The following is a 14,122-nucleotide window of genomic DNA, read 5'->3' as shown; positions in this document are numbered from 1 at the left end:
TGGCCCAAAACCATTGGAATGCCTCAAAAATGGTCATAAGAGGAAAGAGTATAACAATAGAGGCCTACCCCAAGAAATAAGAAAAATCTCAAATAAACGACTTAACTATACACCTAATGGAGCTAGAAAAAGAACAAGAAACAAAAGCTAAACCGGCAGAAGGAGGGAAATATAAAACCTAGAACAGAAATAAATGATGCAGAAATTAAAAAGGAAACCAGAACAGATCATTGAAACCAGAAGCTGGTTCTTTGAAAGAATTAATAAAATTGATAAAATGCTAGCCAGACTTATGTAAAAGAAAAGAAAAAGGACCCAAATAAATAAAAGCACAGTTGAGACAGGATAAATAACCAATATGACAGAAATACAAACAATTGTAAGAGAATATTATGAAAAATTATATGCAACAAATTGGACAACCTGGAAGAAATAGCTAAATTCCTAGAAACATATAAACTAGCAAAATTGAAATAGAAAGAAACAGAGAACTTGAACAGATTGATAACCAGCAGAAATTCAATGAGTGATACAAAAATCTCCCAACGAACAAAACTCCAGGGCCAGATGGCTTCACAGTGGAATTCTGTCAAACATTTAAAGAAGAGTTAATATCTATTCTCCTTAAATTATTCCAAAAACTATGAATAAAAGGAAAACTTCCAAACTAATTCTATGAGGCCAGCATTACCTTGATTTCAAAACCAGACAAAGACCTACTAAAAAAAGAGAACTGCAGGCCAATGTCTTTAATGAGTATGGATGCAAAAATTCTCAATAAAATACTAGCAAATGAAATTCAATAGTACATTAAAATAATCATTCACCAGGATCAAGTGGGATTATTCCTGAGCCACAGGATGTTTCAATATTTGTAAATCAATCAATGTGGCACACTATATTAATAAAAGAAAGGATAAGAACCATATATATGATCCTCTCAATAGATGCAAAAAAAGCATTTGACAATGTAAAACATCCATTCATGATAAAAATCCTCAACAAAGTAGAGTTAAAGGGAACATACATTAACATGATAAAGGTCATATACAAAAAACTCACAGCTGGGATGTCTGGGTGGCTCAGTGGTTGAGTGGCCTCCTTTGGCTCAGGTTGTGATCCTGGGGTCCTGGGACCCAGTCCTGCATCAGGCTCCCCACATGGATCCTACTTTCCCTCTGTCTATATCTCTGCCTCTCTCTGTGTGTCTCTCATGAATAAATAAATAAAATCTTTTAAAAAAGAAATTGAGGAGGACACAAAGAAATGGAAAAATATCCCATGCTCCTAGATTGTAAAAACAAATATTCTTAAAATGTGCATACAAACCAAAGCAAGCTACACACTTAAAGCAATCTCTATCAAAATACCAACAGCATTTTCCACAGAGTAGAATGAACAAACCTCAAATTTGCATGGAAGCACAAAAGATAGCCAAAGCAACTTTGAAAAAGGAAGAGCAAAGCTGAAGGCATCACAGTTCAACTTCAAGTTATATTTCAAAGCTATAGTGATCAAGACAGTATGGTACTGGCACAGAAACAGACACATATGTCAATAGAATAGAACAGGAAACCCAGAAATGGACCCACAACTATATGGCAAATTAATATTCTACAAATCAGGAAACGATATCCAGTGGAAAAAAAGATAGTCTTTTACAAATGGTGTTGGAAAACTGAACAGAAACATGCAAAAGAATGAAATTAGACCATATTTTTACACTACACACAAAAATAAATTCAAAATGGATTGAAGATCTAAATGTAAGACAGAAAACCATTAAAATTCTAGAGGAGAACATAGACAGTAACCTCTTTGATATTAGATTTAACATCACCTTATTAAATATGTCTCCTGAGGCAGAGAAAGAAAAGCAAAAATATACTATTGGGACTTCCTCAAGATAAAAAGCTTCTGCACAGGAAAGGAAACACTCAACAAAACTAAAAGGAAACTTTTGAAATGGGAGAAGATATTTCAAATGGCATATCCAATAAAGGGTTAGTATCAAAATATATAAAGAACTTATAAAACTCACACTCAAAAAAAAAAAAAACAAGCCAGTTAAAAAATAGAAGGAAGACATAAATAGACATTTTTCCAAAGAAGACATACAAATGGCCGATGACACATAAAATATACTCAACATCACTCATTATCAAGGAAATACAAATCAAAACTAGAGTGTGATATCACCTCACATCTGTCAGAATGGCTAAAATTAACAACACAAGAAAGAATAGGTGTTGGCAATAATATGGAGAAAGGAGAACACTTACGTTGTTGGGGGGAATGCAAATGGATACAACCATTCTAGAAAACAGTATAGAGGTTCCTCAAAAAGTTAAAAATAGAACTACTTTATGGTTTAGCAATTGCATCACTATATATTTACCAAATTATACAAAAATACTAATTCAAAGGGATATGAACACTAATGATTATTGCAGTATTATCAACAATAGCCTAATTATGGAAAAAGCCCAAATGTCCATTGACTGATGAATGAATGGAGAAGTACTGGCATATATATATATATATATTTGAATTTTATTCCATATGTAAAATGGAATATTACTGATCCATCAAAAATAATGAAATCTTGCCAATTTCAAGGACTTGGATTGAAAGCCCAAGGACTTGGAGCTAGAGAATATTATGCTAAGCGAAAAAAATGGAAAAAGATAAATACTATATGTTTTAACTCATACGTGAAATTTAAGAAATAAAACAAGGGAACATGAAAGGGGGGAAAGAGAGGGAACTAAGAAACAGACTCAACTCTAGAGAACAAACTGATGGCTACTGTAGGGAATGTGGGCAGGGAAATGGGTTATATAAGCAATGAGTATTAAGGAGGGCACTTGTGATGAGCACATCATTGGGGAGCAGGTGTCCTGCTGTTTCACTGCATCTGTATCTTTGGGGTAAATCCCCAGCAGTTCAATTTCTGGGTCGTAGGGCAGTTCTATTTTTAACTCTTTGAGGAACCTCCACGCAGTTTTCCAGAGTGGCTGCACCAGTTCACATTCCCATCAACAGTGTAAGAGGGTTCCCTTTTCTCCGCATCCTCTCCAACATTTGTGGTTTCCTGCCTTGTTAATTTTCCCCATTCTCACTGCTGTGAGGTGGGATCTCATTGTGGTTTTGATTTGTATTTCCCTGATGGCCAGTGATGCGGAGCATTTTCTCATGTGCGTGTTGGCCATGTCTATGTCTTCCTCTGTGAGATTTCTGTTCATGTCTTTTGCCCATTTCACGATTGGATTGTTTGTTTCTTGGGTGTTGAGTTTAATAAGTTCTTTATAGATCTTGGATACTAGTCCTTTATCTGATACGTCATTTGCAAATATCATCTCCCACTCTGTAGGTTGTCTTTCAGTTTTGTTGACTATTTCTTTTGCTGGGCAGAAGCTTTTTATCCTAAGTCCCAATAGTTCATTTTTGCCTTTGATTCCTTTGCCTTTATAGATGTATCTTGCAAGAAGTTGCTGCAGTCAAGTTCAAAAAGCGTGTTGTCTGTGTTCTTCTCTAGGATTTTGATGGATTCTTGTTGCACAATTAGATCTTTCATCCATTTTGAGTTTGTCTTTGTGTATGGTGCAAGAGAGTGGTCTAGTTTCATTCCTCTGCATGTGGATGTCCAATTTTCCCATTTATTGAAGAGACTGCCTTTTTTCCAGTGGATAGTCTTTCCTGCTTTGTCAAATATTAGTCAACCATAGAGATGAGGACCCATGTCTGGATTCTCTATTCTGTTCCATTGGTCTATGTGTCTGTTTCTGTGCCAGTACCACACTGTCTTGGTGACCACAACTTTGTAGTACAACCTGAAATCTGGCATTGTTCTGTCCCCAGCTCTGGTTTTCTTTTTAATATTCCCCTGGCTATTCAGGGTCTTTTCTGATTCCACACAAATCTTAAGATGATTCGTTCCAACCCTCTGAAGAAAGTCCATGGTATTTTGATAGGGATTGCATTGAATGTGTAAACTGCCCTGGGTAGCATTGACATTTTCACAATATTGATTCTTCCAATCCATGAGCATGGAATATTTTTCCATCTCTTTGTGTCTTCCTCAATTTCTTTCAGAAGTATTCTGTAGTTTTGGGGGTATAGATACTTTACCTCTTTGGTTAGGTTTATTCCTAGGAATCTTATGCTTTTGGGATTTACACACTGCAATTGTAAATGGGATTGACTCCTTAATTTATCCTTCTTCAGTTTCATTGTTAGTGTATAGAAATGCCATCGATTTCTGGGCATTGATTTTGTATCCTGCCACACTGCCGAATTGCTGTATGAGTTCTAGCAATCTTGGGGCGGAGTCTTGTGGGTTTTCTATGTAGAGTATCATGTCATCTGCAAAGAGGGTGAGTTTGACTTCTTCTTTGCCAATTTGAATACCTTTTATTTTTTTTGTTGTCTGATTGCTGAGGCTATGACTTTTTTTTCTTATTGGAGTTCAATTAGCCAACATATAGCATAACACTCAAATGTGGAAGAAGAGAAATGAGATGGGGCCATTTGCCTTTTGCTTGGACCCCTGCCCTCAGGGAGCAATCCAGTAGCTAGGTGGCAGGCACAGGGAAGGACTCGGGCAGTAACATGATGCCTGTTCTGGCCACCTGTCTGCGTGAAGGCTTGAAGATATGTTTCTCAGCCTCTTCCTCACCTCCTACTTGCTAACGGTTGATTTAAGTCATGAAACCAGGCAGTAGTATTCTGCACTTGCCAACCCAGTTCCTTTTTCAAGTTTGTGTTGGCACTCAAGCTAAAAAGTCATTCCTTTTTCCCCCCTCCCCCTCTCCCACCAAAAATAAATAAAAAGAGCCCGCAGAAGCATGGCAGGTTTGCTGACATGGAGCTCTGAGCTCTTACCACGAGAACACCAGCCCCTAGAGTGGTATGAAGATTATTATTCTATAAATGGGAAATTCTACTTGGTTCGCACAGCCCTGCAGCTTGCATACTTTCAAAGTACCTAGACTTTTCAGCTCTGAGGAGTGGGAGCCACTGTTCTCAGAAAAACTTGTGTAAGGAAGGTTGAAAACTGCCAGCTGCTGTGCCAGCTTCCCCTTGGTCGGGCCAAAGAGAGCATGGCAAGTCAGTGAGACCTTTCTTCTCCCACATCATTTTTAGCCCTTGGGGGGTTTCTTATTTGTTTGGTTTGGTTTGGTTTTCAAGGTGGAATTTAAAAAAAGCACCAAGTAACATTTTTTTAAAGATTTTATTTATTTATTCATGAGAGACACAGAGAGAGGGAAAGAGAGAAAGGCAGAGACAGAGGCAGAGGGAGAAGTAGGCTCCATGCAGGGAGCCTGATGTAGGACTTGATCCCGGGTCTCCAGGATCATGCCCTGGGCTGAAGGTGGCGCTAAACCACTGAGCCACTGGCGCTGCCCCAAGGCTAGGACTTCTAATACTATGTTGAATAGCAGTGGTGAGAGTGGAATTCTCTGTCTTATTCTGATCTTAGGGGAAAGGCTCCCAGTGTTTCACCATTGAGAATGGTACTTGCTGTGAGCTTTTCGTAGATGGCTTTTAAGATACTGAGGAATGTGCCCTCTGTCCCTACACTCTGAAGAGTTTTGATCAGGAATGGATGCTGTATTTGGTCAAGTCCTTTCTCTGCATCTATTGAGAGGATCCTATGGTTCTTGTTTTTTCTCTTGTTGAGATAACCTATCACATTGATTGCTTTATGAATGTTGAACCATCCTTGCATCCCTGGGATAAATCCCATTTGGTCATGGTAAATAATCTTCCTAATGTACTGTTGGATCCTATTGGCTAGTATCTTGTTGAGAATTTTTGCATGTGTGTTCATCAGGGATATTGGTCTCTAATTCTCCTTCTTGGTGGGGTCTTTAACTGGTTTTGGAATCAAGGTGATGCTGGCCTCATAGAACGAATTTGGAAGTACTCCATCTCTTTCTATCCTTCCAAACAGCTTTAGTAGAATAGGTATGGTTTCTCCTTTAAACGTTTGATAGAATTCCCCTGGGAAGCCATCTGGCCCTGGACTTGTGTGTCTTGTGAGGTTTTTAATGACTGCTTCAATTTCCTCCCTGGTTATCAGCCTGTTCAGGTTTTCTACTTTTTCCTGTTCCTGTTCCTGTGTTGAATAGTTTTTATTGATTTTAGTGGGGGATCTCTCTATCTCCTGGCTCTGAATCCTTGTTTGCCTTCCAAGTTAGGGAAGTTCTCAGATATGATTTGTTCAAATACACTTCCTGGTCCTCTGTCCATTTCAGCTCCCTCTGAAATTGGGCTCTGAAGCCCAATTAAATGTAGATTTTTCCTTCTGAGGCTGTCATTTATTTCCCTTAATCTTTCCTCATGATCCTTTGTTTTTCTCTTTTTTCCTCAGCTTCCTTCCTGGCCATCAATTTGTCTTCTATGTCACTCACTTGTTCTTCTACCTCATTAACCCTCGTCGTTAGGACCTCCAGTTTGGATTGCATCACATTGAATCGATTTTTAATTTTGACCTGATTAATCTAAATTCTGCAGTCATGAAGTGTCTTGAATCCTTTATGCTTTTTTCCAGAGCCATCAGTAGCTTTACAATTGTGCTTCTAAATTGGCTTTCTGACATTGAATTGTAATCCAAATTCTGTAATTCTGTGGCAGAGAGTACTATTTCTGATTGTTTTTTTTTTTTTTTGTGGTGAGTTCTTCTTTCTAGTCATTTTGCTCAGTGCAGAGTGACTAAAAACAAGGTACTAGAAAAAGAAAGGAAAAGAAAGAAAATAAAAATGGAAAAAAAAAACAAAGAACAAAAAACAAAAACAAAAAAATCACGGAGGGGTATCCTCTGGTTCTATATACTGTAATTCCCTTGACTTCCCCTGGAGCTTTCCAGAACTGCTGGGTCAAGAACTTGCTCTTCCCCTGTCTTTCCAGCTGTTCTTCTGGTGGAGGGGCTGCTGAGCTGATTCTCAGGTGTGTGCACCTGGGGTAGCTGCCAGGTGCATGGCTCAGTGGGAGCTGTTTATCCTGTGAGGCCCCTGTTCCCTGGCAGCCCCAACCCTCCCAGGCACAGGGTGACACCAGGAGGAACAACCACACTGGCAGAGGCCAGCCTTCCAGCCCTGGAGTCAGCTCCCGCAGTAACTACCGCAGCTCCCAGTCCACACTGGCCTGGATGCTCCGGGGGCAGCGGCACTGATCTGCACAGCTCGGGGGTGCCCGGCGGCAGGAGTGTTCCCGCTACTCTGTGCCCTCCCTGCCTTTTCCTGTCCCTGGAAAGTGCAGGATCCTGGGCTGTATCCCCCATTGCCCTGGGATCTGGGGCCTGCGCCGCTGGATATGCACTCTCGGGAATGCACAGCCCCCTCTGCTCCGAGCCGCCACTTGAGCTGCTCCCGAGGTCCCGCTGGGCATGCTCCAGCCCTTTACCTCGAGCTTGGTCTGAAGCGTGTGGTGTGCCCTCCCCTGGGGTGCATTTCCTCTGTTAGTGACCTCGGAACTGGGGGCTCCACTGCCCCTCCTGGGATCCTGCCAGAGTTCCCTGGGAGCGCCTTTCCCTCCCGGATGATTTTTAAAGTTCCTGCATCTCTGGAACTGGGCTTTCCTGTTCTAGAGGCTCTAGCTGCCCAGCCTTAGCCTGGCTCCTCGCAGGGGCCCTTCCTCCATTGGATTATTTTTTATTTATTTTTTTTCCATCTTCCTACCTTGTTAGAAGGGCAAACTCTTCTCTCTGGAGCATTCCAGCTGTTCTCTCTTTAAATCTCAGGTCAAATTCATAGGTTTTCAGGATGATTTGAAAGTTATCTAGGTAAATTGGTGGGGACAGGTGACTTGGGGACCCTACTCTTTCGACATCTTGCCCCTGATTCTGGTTTTAGTTTTTGTAGAAATTCAAACTCAATTTTTAGAAGTTTAAAATTCATAATAAATTATCTGTATTCACAACACCTTTAATGTCATAGAATTAATTGAGAACGCCTACAGCATTAACAGTCTAAAATTTACTAACACTACCTACAGGATGAATTCATAAGCAAGTGCAATTTATTTTATTTTATTTTATTTTATTTTATTTTATTTTATTTTATTTTATAAGATTTATTTATTTGCTTGAGAGAGAGAAAGAGAGCTCGTGTAGGGGTTTGGGGGAGAGGGAGAGACAAACCCAAGCAGAACCCAGGCCACGTGTGGAGCCTAATTCAGGGCATGATCCCATGACACTGAGATCATGACTGGAATCAAAATCAAGAGTCTGATGCTCAACGGACTGAGCCACCTGGGCATTCCCTAACAAAGTACAACTTAATATAATAACTCTGATTCCCATTTCTTCTTCCAAACACACAACTCTCATATACTAAACATTGTCACTTACTCAGAAGAGATTTAAGGCTAGGAAATTAAAACCCAGGAGACATGAACTTCAACATTTTATCATAATTGTATAAGATTTATCCTGTTGAATGGTGTTGAGAAAATTGGACAGCCACATGTAGAAGAATGAAAGTGGATAATTTTCTTACACCATAGAAAAAAAAAAAACTCAAAATGGATAAAATACCTAAATGTGAGACAGGAATCTCACAAAATTCTTGAGGAGAACACGGGCAGCAACTTTTTCAATCTCAGCCACAACTACTTGCTAGACACATCTCTAAAGACAAAGGAAAAAAGGCAAAAATGAGCTATTAGGACTTCAGCAAGATAAAAACCTGAACAGGAAGGGAAACTGTTGACAAAACCAAAGACAACCAACAGAATGGGAGAAGATATTTGCAAAAGACATATCAGATAAAGGGCTAGTATCCAAGATCTGTAAAGAGCTTTTAAAACTCAAAAGTTTTAAAAACTTTTAAAAAAACAAATAATTCAGTCAAGAAATGGGCAGAAGACATAAACAAACATTTCTCCAAAGAAGACATACAAATGGCTAACCAGACACATGAGAAAATGCACATCACTCATAATAAGGGAAATACAGATCAAAACTACACTCAGTGAGAATGGAGAAAATTGACAATTCAGGAAACAACAAATCTTGGTAAGGATGTGGAGAAAAGGGAAGCCCTTACACTGTTAGTGGGAATGCAAACTGGTGCAGCCACTCTGGAAAACAGTATAGATGTTCCTCAAAAAGTTAAAAATAGAGCTACCTTATGGCCCAGCAGTTGCACTACTGGGCATTTATACAAAGGACACAAACAGTGATCTGAAGGGGCACCTGCACCCCAATGTTTATAGCAGCAGTGTCCACAATAGCCAAACTATGGGAAGAGCCCCAGAAGTTCATCAATAGGTGAATGGACAAAGAAGATGATAGAATATATAATAGAATATTACTCAGGAATCCAAAAAAGGAAATCTTACCATTCCCAATGATGTTGATGGAACTAGAGAGTATTATGCTAAGCGAAATAAGTCTATCAGAGAAAGATGTTTATCAATGATTTCACTCCTATGTGGAATTTAAGAAGCAAGACAGATGAACATAGGGGGTATGGAGGGAGTAATAATTTAAGACAAAATCAGAGAGGGAGATAAGCCATAAGAGATTCTTAACCATAAAAAGCAAATTGAAGGTTGCTGGAGGGGATGTTGGTAAGGGATGGTATAAACAGGTGATGAGCATTAAGTAGGACACATGATGTAATGAACACTGGGTGTTATATGCAACTGACGAATCACTGAACTCTATCTCTGAAACTAGTAATACACTGTATGTTAATTAATTTAACTTAAATAAAAATTTTAAAAGCATTTATCCTGTTACTTTGACCCTTTTCCTTTATTTCTCCCTGAAAACTAACCAATCTATTGTACTTAACATAAGATCATAAGATAAATGTCCTGAATCCCATAGGTGCTTTCTCTCTCCAACATTTTAAAAATTCACCTTTCTAGGCAATGATTTTTTAAATGTTTTAGCCTGTGTGTATGTGTGCCCATGTACTATACCTACTTAAGGTGTCTTAGTGGGAGAAAAATCTTGCTAATTTGTTTGCAAATTTGTTCAACCCAACTGTAGCACCCAGTGTGATATTTATGAAGTCTTTCAGAAGAAATCCCTTTATAGACCTTACTAACTGTTAACATTCTTCTCCTGAGTTACTGAAAAATTTTTATCTTGCCATAACCATGAATGCTAAGACTGAAGATACAGCCTTTTATTTTGGCCCTTTTAAATGTAAAGGTAAAATTAATGGCCAACTTATAATAATTTACAAAAGTATATGACATATTCTTAAGTGTTAATCTTAAGCTACAGGATTGATACCATACCCATCTTATCTTCACCTGGAATCTGTCACCTGGAATCTTTTGTATTATATACATATAAAATATATATACATATAAAATAATATATCTTTTTTAATTTTTTTTATTTTACTTTTTTAATAATAAATTTATTTTTATTGGTGTTCAATTTGCCAACATACAGAATAACACCCAGTGCTCATCCTGTCAAGTGCCCCCCTCAGTGCCTGTCACCCATTCACCCCCACCCCCCACCCTCCTCCCCTTCCACCACCCCTAGTTCTTTTCCCAGAGTTAGGAGTCTTCATGTTGTGTCTCCCTTTCTGATATTTCCTACCCATTTCTTCTCCCTTCCCTTCTATTCCCTTTACTATTTAAAATATATCTGTATCTATCTATTATCTATCTATCTATCTATCTATCTATCTATCTATCTATCTATCATCTACTTATCATCTATCTATCATCTATATCAAGCTGTTTCAAATCCTTTGTGGAATAATGCAAGGAAGAAAAGGGAAGAGGGAAGGGGAAAGTAGGCATACAGAGGAAGGAAGGAGAAAAGGAAGGAAAAAACCCAAAATATATGTGAGTGTGTGTATGTGTAGCTCACATTTAGGAGAATATCATAAAGAGCTGCATGGTAACTCATAAGAATGGCTTATGACATAAGCTGAACAAGCTGAAGCTGTGATAATTCTTTGAGCTTATACACTTATTTGGTGGCACAGATTCAGCTGGGTCTATGTACAGTTGGCCCTAGTAGATATGATTAGTTCATATATCTACATCCTTCCTTTTTTATCTCTTCTGTAACCCCAGGACCTAACATTGTGTTCAGTGTGTGTTTCTCACTGAAGAAATATTTATTAAATCAATGGATGAAATGGTTTGTTTATATCTTATGAATATGCCTTAAATCCTAGATCCTAAATCTATATTCTAACTGTTGTGTAAGCTTCTCAAACACATTATTTATTATATATCTGTTTTTCTTTGCATGGTTCATGTAAGATGAATAGGCGCAATAATTTTGTAAACTGCAATTCTAATTAAAGCTTTATTATCAAACTTTGAATGAGCTTCTGAACTTGGAAGAAGGGTTACAGAAAGGACAAGGCCTAGTGCCCTGTGATTCTTGATCACAGACTTTCCTCGCCAGCCATATCTTATCTATTTGTCCACGTGCTGTTTTATGGGTTCAGAAAGAGGTTTATTTCAGTTCATGACTTGAACTTGAAAGTCTTATATTAAGACTTTAATTTTTACTCATTTTTTCCCTTAAAATTAAAAAATAATATATCAACATGTACTTTTTATTGTGCCAACAAAATAATCAAAGCTCCATCCATAAAAGTTCTTGTTTTTTTATCTCTTTGATAGATACAATGTGTAATCTATTAAAATAATGTAATAAGCACTCAGAGTATGTTCTCCAATGAGTACTTCCAAAGAGACTAACTGCTTTTTATTCACAATGAGATAAAAACAACCAGCTGTATTGTCATTAAGATTATTTTGCACAGGGCAGCCCTGGTGGCTCAGTGGTTTAGCGCCGCCTTCAGCCCAGGGTGTGATCCTAGAGACCTGGGATGGAGTCCCACGTCGGGCTCCCTGCGTGGAGCCTGCTTCTCTCTCTGCCTGTGTCTCTGCTTCTCTCTCTCTCTCTGTGTCTCTCATGAATAAATAAATAAAATCTTAAATTAAAAAAAAAGATTATTTTGCACAATTGCCATCTGCACTCCAACCAAGAATTGTTTTCACATAAATCATTCTGCCACAGATCAATCAGAATCTTGCCTGACACAAGGACCATTTTTACACTATAGGTAATTCACTATTTTTTTCCCTTAGAGGAAAGGCTTAAATGAGAAAAGTATACTCTCCATGAAAGGACAGTCTCCTTTTCAGTATATCTTTATATGTCTTATGAAAGAAAGAAATAATGTATTCACAATTGAAAAAAAAATCACTTATCTTTGTACCGCTGGTATTATGCTTCCTAGAAAATAATGACACAGAGAAAATTTCATGACAAAATGAATTGTACCTGTATTAACAACTGATACACAATAAAGCAATTACAACTTAGTGTTTTCTTTTAGGTCATTGTGATCTCAAAACACAGTTGGGTCATAATTATTCTATGATTTTCTTTTTTTTAAGATTTTATTTATTCATGAGAGAAGGGGGTAGGGGGAGGGCAGAGGCACAGGCAGAGGGAGAAGCAGGCTCCATGCAGGGAGCCTGATGTGGGACTCGATACCGGGTCTCCAGGATCACGCCCTGGGCTGAAGGCGGCGTGAAACCCCTGAGCCACCTGTGTTGCCCCTATGATTTTCTTTCTTTTTCATGTCTGGGCCATGCCTATACTTCAGTTTCTCATATATAGAAATTAATTTAGGACCATTCTTTATTAAAATATTATTTTTACTATAATACGTTGATTTGAAATGTCATAATAAACATACCATAAACTTGTAGTAAATGGAATAGAAATTACATATATATTTTTCAGGAAGCATTTAGGAGATTCAGTTATAAACATTGATATCCAAATAGCCTTTCAGAGTTTATAAATTCAGTGAGGATGAAAAAAGGAAAGTGAAACCATAATCCCCAAAGAGATATTAATGCAACCACTGCCTCACCATGTGGCTTCTGTTTCTAGGAGGATAGTCAAAGGAAGTCAAATTAGACATCTTACAATGCTTGTTTTCATATTAAGATCTTTTATTGGGAAAAAATAAGAGCTTTTATTGGGAAAAAGGCAGCTTCTATCCCTAAGAATCAATACATAGGAATTTAAGCCATGAGTCACTCATATTTGAAAATGAGTAAACTTGATTTTTATCAGAAGTTAGTGTATATGTTCTTAAAAAGAACCAAAAAGAAAAAAAGAAGTTGAAATAAGACAATTCTTTCTTATCTATCTAGTTTGTGAGATGTTTAACTATTTACAATGAAGCATAGAATTACATGTGAAAGTCTAAACACTTTCATCAATAGTGAACAGTTCTCTATTCATTTGACATTATGCTTTCACTTTTAGTAGTTCTTCACGATTTTGAATGTATTTAAGAAGATTTGATTGTACATTTCAGTAAATCAGTAAATTCTTGTGCACACCTCAAAAAAAAAGTATATAATCCCTCTCCAGATATTAAAGTTAGTGATTCATCTCCTTTATATAATTTCAGTGTGCTTTCTTGACTGCTTACTCTCTTCATTTGTCAGATTACTAAACATTATATTTATGGTCTACATTGTATTACTGTGAAACAGACTATTTTAATGTGAAGTAATGAGAAGTTTCAAAAAAACCTCTTTTATAGTTGGTGAGTAATGGAGGGAAAGGCGGAACGTTTTCAAGGTGTATTTTTCACCATGGGAACATGATTTCACAAACTAAGGATTATTTATAAAAATATTGAACTTCTACGATTTCTAGGAAACTATTCTAAAAATCATATCTTTGATCAACTTAGCCCAAGAAGGGGGAAGGGCCATATATTCTGAGCTGTGAATAGATTAATAAACAATAATAGAAATACAAATAAAACACTTCATTTTTTATGCAACTTTATTTTTAAGAATGTATTTTCTAATTGCGTAAATGCAACATTATTTAAGAGAAGACAGTTGAACCTCAATCAATGCTATGATCCTTCATACATATAGTTGAGTATTTTGATCACTACAATATTCCCAGAGTAATCAAAATGGATGAGTAAATTGATTTGTACAAGCCATTACAGGCCTCTATAAAATTAAAATAACATGACTTTTTGCTCACATTTATATAAAAAGAATACTTCATTTCCTCATTATATTCTACTAGAGCACACAAGTCTCTCTAATTTGGAAAATTCATGTGGTTTTACACACC

At 37.5% G+C, this 14,122-nt stretch overlaps 1 protein-coding gene across 4 annotated transcripts in view; it reads left to right on the top strand.

Moving 5' to 3' along the window:
* CNTN5 (contactin 5) overlaps positions 1-14,122 on the top strand; it is a 1,295,471-nt gene that overhangs the window by 869,061 nt on the left and 412,288 nt on the right. The gene's annotated exons all lie outside the window — the stretch shown is intronic.

This window comes from Canis lupus, chromosome 21 (assembly GCF_003254725.2).
Source record: "Canis lupus dingo isolate Sandy chromosome 21, ASM325472v2, whole genome shotgun sequence".
Taxonomy (NCBI): Eukaryota; Metazoa; Chordata; class Mammalia; order Carnivora; family Canidae; genus Canis; species Canis lupus.
The sequence above is the reverse complement of the archived record's forward strand: the minus strand, read 5'-3'. Positions and strand labels throughout refer to the sequence as shown.